The following is a 13,854-nucleotide window of genomic DNA, read 5'->3' as shown; positions in this document are numbered from 1 at the left end:
CATTTTTGCACACTGCTCCTGTTTTTATCGCATTTTTATGTAACCTGTCTTGCAGGAAGGATGCTAGGGGGAATAGCTGCTTAATTGGCAAGTCCTCAATTACAGGCATTTGTGGAGAAGGGCACTATCCCACCTTGCATGTCATCTGTGATTCCGTTAGGTCTCGAACCTTGAAACACTAAACAGACTCTGGATCTGTTGATCAGTAGTGTTTATTGGAAGGCAACAATGCGTTAGACTTGGTTTAGCAACTCCCTTTATCCAGAAACAGTTCTGCCTCCCAAAGAATGTGAGACTTGGGCTCATTCCGCACTTGCAGAATAATGCACTTTCAAACTGCTTTCAGTGCTCTTTGAAGCTGTGCGGAATAGCAAAATCCACTTGCAAACAGTTGTGAAAGCGGTTTGAAAACGCATTATTTTGCGTGTGTGGAAGGGGCCAGAGTTACAGTGGAGCCTAAGTGGCCCCAAGGCCAATGACAGTTAGAGATAAAGCCACCTGGACTCTCACCCTCATGGTCCATTTCCCATGGGAATAAATGTCAAGGACAAGCCTTATCTACCACTCGTGTGAAAACATGAAAGCAAGAATGTTCCATTATTGCAGCGGTAACATATAGCAGGCAAAGTATATATATATATCCCATATATATATCCAAAAGCAGTAACAGGTTGACAGGAATGCATCTCAATCACATAGACACAATCACCTTATATTTTATATAGCTCAGGCACAGAGTCAAGAATGCATCTCAATCGACTAGGCGCAATCCCTGACAGATTCAGTCATGTGAAGCAGCCAGAATTTATCTCAATCTTAAGAGAGGAGAGGGAGATTCAGATAGAAGGCAATGGTGTCATACAAAATATGCCCACAGGGACAAACAAAGCTCAAGGAAGCAAGAAATGGTGCCACAGAGGATATGCCCGTAGGGATGAAAAAAGAGCCAGGAAGAAGAAAATCATGCCGAAGATAATATGCTCGATGGTCATTGGATTCCCTGCCTTGTCTTCCTCTCACCCATTTCCAGCTCCTGACATTTCATCTAGTGCTGCAACAATACTTTCAAACTTGTTTCCTGAATCACAGGCACTAGAAGTCTGGATTAGCAAAATGTGAGATTTGGGTCAAAGCCAGCAAATCCAGGAACACTTTTGTTGCCCAAAATGGTGGGGTCTGTCCATTTTTGGGTGGAGAATTAGGGGGATCAGACCATGCGTTGCAAGAGGGGTAACAACAGGTCTTTGTCAACAAAGATTACAGAGGTTGGTTTCTGCAAGAAATCCATAGGAGTCTGAAAATAAAGTTTAACCATTTTATTAAGAAAAATAAAATAACAAATTTACACATGCTCAATCAGTGCAACACAAACACACTGAAAATGAGAGTCCTAGGATTTAGAAATAGGTGAGGGCAGTGGTGGGATTCAAAAATTTTAATAACAGGTTCTGATGGTGGTAGGATTCAAATAGTGGGGCCGCCGCACAGACGCACCTCCAGTCCCTATTGGGCAGGGAGGTTGCTTTAATAACCCCTTCTTGGCACTCAGAAAAAATTAGTAACCTGAGAACTGGTTGGATCCCACCTCTGGGTGAGGGGATAGGTCTGGAATAGAGTTGGTTGTTGTGGGAAGCTGTGTAGAGGAATACACCCACATTACGTTCCACGAAGAGAGGCAGAGCATCTACACAGTGCAACCAAACCAAAAGGCAGTCCAGAAAAACCTGGGCAAAGATTGCAGGGTGAGCAGCCCAGTTATAGGAAAATTTAGCCCTCTAGCGATGTTAAGAGAGCTAATCTTTCTAAACAAATAAAGTTCTTATCCTCTGGCAGAGGGCAATGCAGCCAACATTGGCTTAATGACTAAAAGCCAGAGAGCGTCCAGCGGTTGATTAGATTTAGGGTGGAATTGTTGAAATCACAATTCCAGGGTTATTCCAATTCAAAATGAGGCAGTGGTTCCCAAGAATAAGGCAGGAAAAAGGACAGGTGGGATTAGAGAGGAGCAAATAGTCAGGAAGCTTCGATTGTATTAGGCAAGACTGGCATTTAACATATCATTTGTGATCATGACAGCAGGTGAGCTGAATCCATTTCTCTAGGCTTAGCCATAGTTCTCCTGATAGCAATAAGAAAAGTGTAGCTGGGTGAGATGCATTCCAAAGAGGAACTCCAGGACTCATCTATACAGATCCTTCTCCTGGTGACAACACAGTACTAGGCTGGAAATGGCATCCATTTTAACCTGATTTGCCAGGACACCTCTATGGGCAACTGGTAGAGCTCTGCTTAAAATACCTCCCTACCCACACCCCCTGCCCCACCACAGATCTGTCCAGCATGCAAGGGGCTTTCCCCACTGACAGTTGAACTGGTTTCTATCTAGGTTCGCCTCAGTGAATCCCCACTGCCACCGAGCTCAACCTTGTTTTGTCTCAGTCCCCACCCCCTCAGAACTACACTTTTCTGCCGGAACAAGGTCGATACCGCTTCGAAGCTTTGAAGTGGGGAAGCATCGAAACGGCACCTCATCCGTTCAACCAATCACGAGCCGCTTTTGTGGGATGTGCAGAACGGGAGAGTCGTGGCGGGCAGAAAGCACATGTAACTGTAAACTGTAAAAACTGTAAAAAAAAGAACGCTCCCGTTTCCCGCGGTAACACAAGCGTCAATCACGATTGAGGAGTGAAACAGGCACCAAGATGATCCTGCCCACTTAGCTCGGTTCCAGAGGGCCAACTCAGTTGCTGTGGGGACAGCCTGGAATCGCCCTCCACTGAAGGGAACCGAGTCAACCTTAGCTCCCTTCTGTAGTGGGGAAAGCCCCCAAGTGAGAGATCTGAAGCCAGCAAGATATCTTATGGCTTGTATTTTTTCCCCAGGAACCCAGTCGGCAGAGATGCTCCCACCTCCCAGACAAACCTTGGCTCTTGGGAGTTAAGATACTAATACACCTGTGCTCCCAACTCCCCTTTCTCTGCAAGCTTTGGGTCCTTTTTAACAGAGAAGGGTAAAGGCTGCCCTCTTCTGAAGAGAGTGCATAGTGCCATGAAGAGACATTTAGTGGTGTTATAGCACCCTCTAGTGGCAGCTGTGAAACCTCAAAGACTGATACTAAGATCATTAACTCTGGTTATCAACAATGAGGAAATGACTGATGCCACTGGGTTACCAATGTCTGCCCCCATATATTTTAAAACATGAATCAACAGATGAACTTTTGCAATCACTGATATTGGGGGGAAGCTTCAAAAGCCAGATATCAGTAATGATATCAGATAAGCCTCGGCCAACCTAGTGTATCTATGTCAGGGGTCTGCAACCTGTGGCTCTCCAGATGTTTATGGACTACAATTCCCATCAGTCTCTGCCATGGTCATGCTGGCAGGGGCTGATGGGATTTGTAGTCCATGAACATCTGGAGAGCCACAGATTGTAGACCCCTGATCTATGTGTAAAGCACGCCCCTAATAAATACATAGCTTGAACACCAATACGAAATATCAGTAAATTTCAGGTTTAATATTTTTAACCTGAAATTTTTCGGTTAAGCCGAATAGCGCAGATATGAATCAGCTTTATCTGCTAGTATTGAAAATATTCAGGTGAAAAAAAATCGGAACATGAAATGTGTCAGTTCTCTTCCCTGCCCCCGCTGTTGTTTTCCAAGCCCTGGAGGACTTGAAAAGCAATGGCAGGGAAGCAATGCTCCATGCGACACTGAGCGTGCTCAGCCCTGCATGGTAGATCATGCTGTCTCCTGCTCCCCGACTCCACTTGCTTCCTAGACCCACAGATCTTGGGAAACAAGGGAGGGGGAGTGATCCTGCCTGCAGAACTGAGCTCACTCAGCACTTCATGGAGGATTGAACTGTCCCTCCCCCCCCCCACACACACACCTTGTTTCCCAAGACCCACAGGTGTTGGGAAGTTAGGGAAGGGGAGCAATCCTGCATGAGGAACTGAGCTCACTCAGGTTCGCATAGGTCCATTCCGCACTTGCGTTATCGACCTAAGTTCGAGCTGCATTCGACCTAAGTACTTGGCACAGCCACTGGGATCAACGTGGTTTTGTACCAGCTTCGCCCCGTGTAACGGTCAAATTTCCGACTCCAGTTGGGAACTACTACTTTTTCAGGGAACCACGCTCGAACTTAGCTCAATTCCAGTAAAGTGCGGAATCTCTGGTGCCAGGAGTCCCCCATTCAGCCAATCACAGCGGGCATGCGTACAGCTGGCCAATCAAAAAACGCCACCTTCGTCCCTCCATTCCTGTGGCAGTTTTTTTAATAACGTGTGTGGGGATAGAAGGAACATGGCCGTAGAACAGTAGCCAATCGGAACGGAGCGGTGAAGAGGCACAGGATGATTCCGCCCTCTGAGCTGGGATCAAGCTGGTTGCAGTGGGGAACAACAATGGCTTCGACCTAGGTTAGTTCTCTTCTCAGGGAACTGGGTCGAACCTATTTTACTCGTGTGTGGAATCGCCCATAAAGATCTACCCCGCCCCCCATGGTTTCCCAAGCCCACTTTGACTTGGGAAATGACTGTGGAGGGGAGGGAAATTTAATGTTATTCAGCTTTTTCTGCCCCAAGCGTATTCAGCTTTACAAATATGCCTGGGATTCATTATGGTTTTTAAAAAGCTGAAAATAGCCAACATGACTGGGGTGTGTGTGTGTGTTTCCTGTGATTCTCATTCACTGAATCACCAAGCTTAATAAGTACAGTAAATAAACACCTGTTGTTTGTTTACATGTTCTGTTTATACTAGTTTGGATTATTTTTTATTTTAATTCATTTTTATTCATTTGATACCAATGCACTGTTCTTTCTGTTGCGAAAAGCACTTAGTGCTGTTTAAGTATACTGCCTGCCCATTAAACCCATTCAACAAAATCTGTAAAGAGCTCTGAACTGTTGAAATGTATTGTGATTTGATGGGATTTTATCCTCATCGAAGAAGAAGAGTTGGTTTTTATTACCCCCCCCCCCTTCTCACCCTTAAAGAGTCTCAAAGTGTCTTACAAACACCTTCCCTTCTCCACACAATTGGCACCTTGTGAGCAGTGGTGGGATTCAAATTATTTAACAACTGGTTGTTCGCAAGCGCTATTTTAACGACCAGTTCTGCCGAAGTGGTGCGAACCGGCTGAATCCCACCACTGCTTGTAAGGTAGGTGGGGTTGAGAGAGTTCTGAGAGAACTGTGACTGGCTCAAGGTCACCCAGCAGGCTTCCCGTGGAGGATCAGAGAAACAAACCCTGTTGACCAGATTAAAGTTCGCTGCTCACGTGGAGAAGCAGGGAATTAAGCCTGGTTCTCTAGATTGTCTCTAGGAAATCTTCCAAAGAAGCTGAATGAACTATAGTTCCATTTATTTACGGCTGCAAGGGCCATAATTGCATCCCATTGGAAAACTAAAAGAGATCTTAACACAGAACTCTGGTGGGGGGGAGGGAGTTAGAGAATATGCTACAATGGCCAAAATAACAAATCTGTTAACCAGACGGTCAAAAGAAAAAATTGATGGGAAATGGCAACTGTATGTCTCATGTGAGACTGAGGCTGTTTCCACATGGCCACGATGGGGGTTGGGTTGGTGTACATGACGCCGACCCAACCCCCCCGGGACCGTTCGCACAAACGGTCCCGGTTGCGGTGGGGAAGACGGCATCACCGAGGCCAGGGGACCATTCCAGCATTGCAGGGCAGGGGAGGCGTATCCCCAGGCCTCGGCGACGCACCGGACGGCCGCAGAGACAGTAGGTCGACCGGTCACAGGGGGGAGGGATGGCGCCTTCCAGCCACTGCCGTTCACACGGCAGCAGCTGGAAGTCGCCGTTTTCCATAAACCTCGCTCGGGAAGCGAGGTCGGAAAACGGCGGCTTCGCACCACTCGGGAGGCACAAGGGTGTGCAGCTGCACCCCCCGTGTGAACAGCTCCCTGGGGACGGCGTTTTTGCCATCCCCAGGGCGCTGTTTATGGCCCGTGCGGAAAAAGCCCGAGACTGCAAGAATAATAATAGTAAGAATATTAATTTGTTATTGATTAAGATATAAGTAACTGCTAGTAAATACTCAACGGCAGTGTTGGAATTAAATGTTAGATGGTAAGGAATTAAAACTATGTCATGTTCTCTCTGAATGATATTAGTGTTGTGATTTAAAGATCCAGTGTGTTGGAGTTAACACATACATAGTTCATAGGTAGCTGTATTTTCTGTTTCCTTCTATCTTTTCTTTTCTATTTTTGAATTATCTAAGAAAATCAATAAAAAAATACTATTTTTAAAAACCTGTTTTTCTAGATTACAGTCTACCCTGTTGCCACAACTATTGGCATTTCAATGTATTGTAGAAGGCTTTCACGGCTGGAATCACTGGGGTGTTGTGTGTTTTCCGGGCTGTGTTGGCATTTCACCTGAAATGCATAACTCTTTTGAAAGTTTGAGCACTCCTCTCTAATGAAATCTGTAACTTCCAGCTGCAGGCTAATTATGCCTCTCTTTTTATTTTATCCTTCTGGAACCCGTGACACATTGCGAACTGTCCCTTTTTTTCATTCATTAGCCCAGCCAGGAGCCTTTCTAAAAGCCATAATTGAGCCAATCAGCCGCCTTTTCCCGTTGCAGACCGTGAGTTGTTTGCCATGTCATCTATACAAAAGAGCCATGGTTCTCATCCTGTAGCATCTGTAGACCTTCTGAAATACCTTTTTAATTATGGTGATTCTGCTTGTGACACAGTAATAACCTCTCTGCTGTCACTAGCAGAACAATTCAATTTTGTGTGTCTGTGTATATATACGTATGAGATGCCTGAATTAGAACCTCAATTAGGTAGGACCATGTTGGCGCTTGTTCTTTCTGCCACAAGTTTCACATCAGTTGTTGTTGTTGTTGTTGTTGTTGTTGTTGTTGTTGTTATTATTATTATTATTATTATTATTAATTAAATTTAATAGACTGCCCTACCCCCGAAGGGCTCAGGGCGGTTACAAAACAATCAACATTTGAACACAGCTAATATCTTCAATTAAAACAATAAATAAATTAAACATTAAAACACTAGCAGCAGTAATCTTCCACATTAAAATAGGTAGATGATGATGTCCGGCATTAACCCCCCAGGAGGGGACTGGCTGATATTCAGTCAGCAGGTGACAAAGCTGTCAGGAGCAACAAAGAAGGGCGGACTCAGTGGCCAGCCTCACCAAAGGCCCGGTGGAACAGCTCGGTTTTACAGACCCTGCGGAACTCCCCGAGGTCCCGCAGGGCCCTGACAGATGGCGGAAGAGCGTTCCACCAAGCAGGGGCCAGGGCCGTAAAAGCCTTGGCCCAGGTAGAGGCCAGCCGCATCATGGAGGGACAAGGGACCACCAGTAAATTTGTCTCTGCCGAACGGAGAGGTCGACTCGGGACATATGGGGTAATGCGGTCCCGCAGGTATGAGGTTAAGTCCCGCAGGTACTTTTGGTTAAGTACAAGATTTGCACCCCAACCCAGAGTGCATGGTGCTCAGGGACACTGTCATGTTCACACTGGGGAGGGGGGGGAGTGTCTCTCCTTTCTGTCTGACCTTGAATTCTCTAAAGCATGAATGGGATCTTGCTTTTGGGCCTTACTTCCTGATCATTAATTTCCCATCAAGTCACGGCTGACTTACAATGACCCTATAGCAGTGGTGGGATCCAAAATTTTTAGTAACAGGTTCCCTCGCCAGCCCCGCTCAGCAAAGGGGGCAGAGGCGTACCTAGGCACACCTGAGCCCTGGGCAAAACCTGAGTTGGATGCCCCCCATGGGCAGCCACCCCACCACGACCCCCCCAAATTTTTTTGCACCAGGTCATTTCTAAATCATCATCACATTTATAGAAAATGCCCCAACTCACAAATCTGAACACAGCAATGGTGAAACACCCAGGTTCTTTGATAGAGACTGCTGAGACAAAAGGTACAACAGGCTGAGAATCCATGAATTGCAGTACCTGAAAGGGATTAACCCAGTTCAGGGAGTTACATTATTAGTCACAATTGCTATATGGGACCTTCACGTTCAAAGGCAGTACGCCTCTCGGGGAGGCGAGGGCGTGGAGGTGGAAAAGCGGACTCCATTAGTAAACCCCCTCTTGGCACACACAAATCATTGTTACCCACTCTCGGGAACTGGTGAGAACCTGCTGGATCCCACCTCTGCCCTATAGGGTCTTCAAGACAAGAGACATTCTGAGGTGGTTTGCAATTGCCTGCCTCTGCATAGCAACTTTGGACTTCCTTGGTGGTTTCTCATCCATGCACTAACCATCCATGCACTAACCATGCACTAAAGGGCTGACCTTGCTTAGCTTCTGATACCTGATGAAATTGAGCTAGCCTGGGCTATCCAGGTCAGGTTTCTCCTACTCTTAAACCTCCTCTTATTGTTGCCATATGCAATTCTGTTCATCAAGGGCTCCTATATCCACCCCCCGCCCCCGCAACTTTGTCAGAGCTAGCTAAATCCCAGAGCATTAGGATGGTTCCTGGTTCTTGAAATCACCACCACATGCAAACTAGCATAGCCGACATGATAGCCATGTATTGTCGAAGGCTTTCACGGCCGGAATCACTTGGGTGCTGTGTGGTTTCCGGGCTGTATGGCCGTGTTCTAGCAGCATTCTCTCCTGACGTTTCGCCTGCATCTGTGGCTGGCATCTTCAGAGGATCTGATGTTGGAAAAGCAAGTGGAGTATATATCTGTCCAGGGTGTGTGGGGAGTGTCCAGGGTGGGTGGGGAAACCTTGTCTGTGAGTAACAAAGGCGGCAACCAGGTCAATAGTTGAGGGCATCTGAATAGAATGGTTACTCTAATACAGAAATCAGAAGGGCTGCAAGACCAAGAACAAGCCACATGAACAAAGATAAAGAGCCATCTAGAGGGAAAGTGTTCTTACCATACATCAAGGGAACCACTGATCGCATAGGAAAACTGATGAAGAAGCACAACCTACAAACAATCTACAGACCCACTAAGAAAATTCAACAGATGCTACGTTCAGCAAAGGATAAGAGGGATCCTCTAGCTACTGCAGGAGTCTATCGTGATGCCATGCAAGCTGTGGACAAGTCTACATAGGAACCACTAAACGCGAGCGCCACTGGTGACACGTGACAAAGAACACCGAAAGGCACCCGCCACTGCAGACTATTTCAGCCAGAAAACTGGAAGGTAATAGCAGAACATATGATAAAACCAACCTTGACATAGAATAATATTTGAAAAAACAGAAATTCTGGACCACTCTTGAAAGCCACTTCACGTCAGATCATACAGAGAAGCAATTGAAATCCATAAAGCACATTACGGACACCTTTTAGCCAGGAAGGGAAGAAACTCCGACAATGAACAGAACTTGGCTGCCAGTGTTGAAAAATACTAGGGTCAAGACTGTGTCAAACCAGTTCCACACAAACACAGGATGACCATAGACAAAAGAAACAAAGGCCAGGATACTTCTATTCAGATGCTCCCACCAGCGGACCTTTGCTATCTACAGGTGGGGGTTACTCCCAGGCTATAGGCCTCATTGTTACTCTCATACTTCTATTCAGATGCCCCTCAACTATTGACCTGGCTGCCGCCTTTGTTACTTACAGACAAGGTTTCCCCACTCCACCCTGGACACTTCCCCCCCCCTACTACACCCTGGACAGATATATACTCCACTTGCTTTTCCAACATCAGATCCTCTGAAGATGCCAGCCACAGATGCAGGCGAAACGTCAGGAGAGAATGCTGCTAGAACACGGCCATACAGCCCGGAAACCACACAGCACCCAAATGATAGCCATGTTTAGATATGTGAAGGGATGCTATGTTGGTGAGGGAGCAAGTTTGCTTTCTGCTGCCTCAGAGACTTGGACACGGAGTGATGAGTTCAAGGTGAAGGAAAAGAGATTCCACCTAAACATCAGGAAGAACTTCCTGACAATAAGGGCAGTTCGACAGTGGAGTTTACTGCCTAGGACGGTGGTGGAGTCTCCTTCTTTGGAGGTTTATAAAGATAGGCTGGATTGGCCATCTGTCAGGAGTACTTTGATGGTGTGTTCCTGCATTGCAGGGGGTTGGACTCGATGGCCCTTCTTGGGGTCTCTTCCAACTCTATGATTCTATGATTTTTTGTTTGTGTCCTTGGCTTTCTTCCATTTCCCCCCCCCCAATGGTTTTTATTGACCACTCGACCTCGACCTCTGGATCTTGAGCAAGTATAAGTCACCAGGGAGGCCCAGAATTTCACGCTGAACGTGCTCGGCAAATTTAGCACGTCCAAATGGGATGATCCGATGTGAATATTCGGCAGTCACGAACGTCGCTCAAAACCACTTAGATGAATGCTGAACCGTAGGGTTTTTTTTTTTAAACCCGGTATTTATCCATGATTGATTGGTATGCTGTGTGACTGAGTCAATTGTCTACGAAACAATTGCCTGCTAATTGGAGCAGGGTGTGGGACTCTATCAGGCCGTGGGAGAACAATCGTGCGCAAAAAGTTGACGGTTGTGAACTGCCGCGTTCAGAAGGAATAGCTGCCTCAAAGTGCTCGGCAGCCACAAACAGGTTGATAAACAGACAAACTGTCAACCGAAAAATCTGCTCACCATTTGTGACGTGTCACACGATGGGAGTGTAACCCCCATGCTCAGAATGGGTTGACCCTGAAAGGGGTGGAGACTCAAAGCAGCAGAAGGCTGCAGAGCTCATGTAGTTTGGAGGAGACAAGGCTACCAGACTCGGACCTGCCTGTGGTTACATAAGCTCTTAGCACCTTGTTAATTCCAGCGGTTCAGCAATATTGTTGGGAACCAGTGGAAAGGTAGTTGTTTGTTTATAGTTATACAATGTTGGAGTTTATTGTTTCAGGGTTTTCTTTATGTTTGTAATCGGTGAGAGTTCTCCTGGAAACCTTTCATCATAGCTCAATTCCTCAGCTCATCAAGCCCTTTCAGGGATGTAAGTCCACCTGGCAGCCAGCCCATTGTAAAGAGGTTAATTGGACTTGGCAGTATCAGTAGACTGTAACTAGAAGGACTTGAAAATGCAACCTGAACAGGACCCTGACGTGTGATGTTAAATGTTGATGTTATATGTTATATGTTAAGAAAGTAAACCATTTTGTTTTTAAAATTTGTTGTTGCAAACTCATTCCAAGTTCTGCCCCACAGAACCCACAGATAGAGGTTACAGGAGCAGAACAGGTCAATGAAGGGTCAGCAGGTTTTTTTGGCCTGTGAGAACCTCTGGAATTCTGACACAGCAGGGAGGGCAAAGCCTTAAAACATCTGCCACAACACAGCTGTTGCAATAGGTAAAATGGCAGCGGCGGCTCACCTTCCTTCACACCGCGAAGATCCTTGCATTGTGGCGGCAGCTTCCATCAGAGCAGCAGTTTAAACATCTCCGCAGCCAATCAGATCTCCAGCAGCCGATCCGAAGCCTTGCTGGGCAAAAGCCCCACTTGGTCCCACCTCCTTTCTAAAAAGTTTGGAGGGTTCCAAGAAAATTTGTGGTGGGTTCAATAGTGTCCACGCGGGCCACGTTGAGGACCGCTATGTTAGAGCATCCCAGAGTCCACCCCACTTACACTGCCCCTTATTTGTTTAACATGGTGGTCTTCAAGCTTTCTAGATCCAAAATCCACCTTTACGTGCAGAACCTGAGACCCACTGAGTTGCAACTATAGGGCAGGGACTATTGTGACATCACAGTCACTTGGGAGGAGCACTGTCTTTGGTAAAAAGGAGTCCACTCTAGCTTTGTTAAGAGAACATTAATAGAATCATAGAGTTGGAAGAGACTCCAAGGGCCATCAAATCCAACCCTCTGCAATGCAGGAACTCACAATCACAGCACACCTGACAGATGGCCACCCAGCATATGTTTAAAAACTTCCAAAGGAGACTCCACCACACTCCGAGGTAGTGCATTCCACTGTTGAACAGCCCTTACTGTCAGGAAGTTCTTCCTAATGTTTAGGTGGAATCTCTTTTCCTGCACCTTGAATCCATGATTCCATGACCTAGTCTCGGAGGCAGCAGAAAACAAGCTTGCTCCGTCTTCGACTTGGCATCCCTTCAAATATTAAACATGGCTGTCATGTCACCCTTTAACCTACACTTCTCCAGGCCAAACATCCCCAGCTCCCTAAGCCTTTCTTCGTAGGGCATGGACTCCAGACCTTTTACCATTTTGGTGGCCCTCCTCTGGACACGTTCCAGCTTGTCAATATCCTTCTTGAATTGTGGTGCCCAGAACTGTACACAATATTCCAGGTGAGGTCTAACCAATGCAGAATAGAGAGGCACAATTATGTCCCTTGATCTTGACACTACACTCCTATTGATACAGCCCAGAATCACATTGGCTTTCTTCAAAGACAGTGCTTTGACTGGGAGTTGGACCTGATGGCTCTTGGGTCTCTTCCAACTCTATGGTTCTAGGATATAAAGCTGGAAAACATACAACATAAGTTAGCATGGAAACTGTAGGCCTGTGGAGGAGAGAACCTCACAAAGGTCTTGGAAAGAAGTGGGGCTTGTAGTTGAAAGCAGGTGTAACCTCAGCTTGTGGGGCAGAACTCGGAATGAGTTTGCAACAACAAATTTTAAAAACAAAATGGTTTACTTTCTTAACATATAACGTATAACATCAACATTTAACATCACATTTCAAGGTCCTGTTCAGGTTGCATTTTCAAGTCCTTCTATTTACAGTCTACTGATACTGCCAAGTCCAATTCTTCTTTGCAAGTGGGCTGGCTCCTGGAGACTCCAAGGGCTTGATGAACAGGATTGAACATGATGAAGGTTTCCAGGAGAACTCTCACCCATTACAAACATAAAAAGAAGCCCTGAAACAATAAACTCCAACATTTACAACATAGCAAAAACAAACTACCTTCCCACTAGTTCCCAACAACATTGCAGTTACCTTAACAAGGTGTTAAGGGCTTATAGAAATCAAGGTCCGAGTCTGGTAGCCTCGTCTCCTCCAAACTACATGAGCTCTGCTGCAGCCTCTTGCTGCTTTGACCCTTTCTGGGTCAACCCATTCTGAGCATGGGGGTTACACAGGCATGATCTGGGTTTCTGGGGGTTCGTAGGTTGAGCTATCCATGGCAGAAGAGAGTGGGAGTCTGCTTTATTACACTTAATTGATTGAACAAACTGACCAAACATTTGACGAGAAGTTCCTCACTTCATGTATGGAATGAGAGCAGAGCACATTTCCCCGCAGGGCTATATTTAGCATACTGGTCCGAATTCTGTGACTGAAGCATATGGGACCATTTTTAAAGTGAAGCTACTTATTAATAAAGCTTTTGGCACTTATATTTAGCTCTTCATAAGGTACCAGATTTCTGCCATCTGGCACGTTGAGATTTTTAAAAAACCCGTTTATTTGACAATCGTTTTAATACTGAAGAGATGTCAAAAAGAAGAGGAGGAGGAGGAGGAGGAGGAAGAGTTGGGATTTATACCCCCCCTTTCTCTCCTGTGAGGAAACTCAAAGGGGCTTACAATCTCCTTTCCCTCCCCCTCCCCTCACAACAGATACCCTGTGAGGTGGGAGGGGCTGAGAGAGCTCCGAGAAGCTGGGACTAGCCCAAGGTCACCCAGCTGGCGTGTGTGGGAGTGCACAGGCTAATTTGAATTCCCCAGATAAGCCTCCTCAGCTCAAGTGGCAGAGCGGGGAATCAAACCCGGTTCTCCAGACCAAAGTGCACCTGCTCTTAACCACTACACCACTACTGGCTCTTCACCTGAAGTGTCAGAGTTGGACACCTCTGCTCTAGTCTGACAAACTAAATTTGTT

This window comes from Sphaerodactylus townsendi, linkage group LG11 (assembly GCF_021028975.2).
Source record: "Sphaerodactylus townsendi isolate TG3544 linkage group LG11, MPM_Stown_v2.3, whole genome shotgun sequence".
Taxonomy (NCBI): domain Eukaryota; kingdom Metazoa; phylum Chordata; class Lepidosauria; order Squamata; family Sphaerodactylidae; genus Sphaerodactylus; species Sphaerodactylus townsendi.
Note: the sequence above shows the minus strand (reverse complement) of the source record.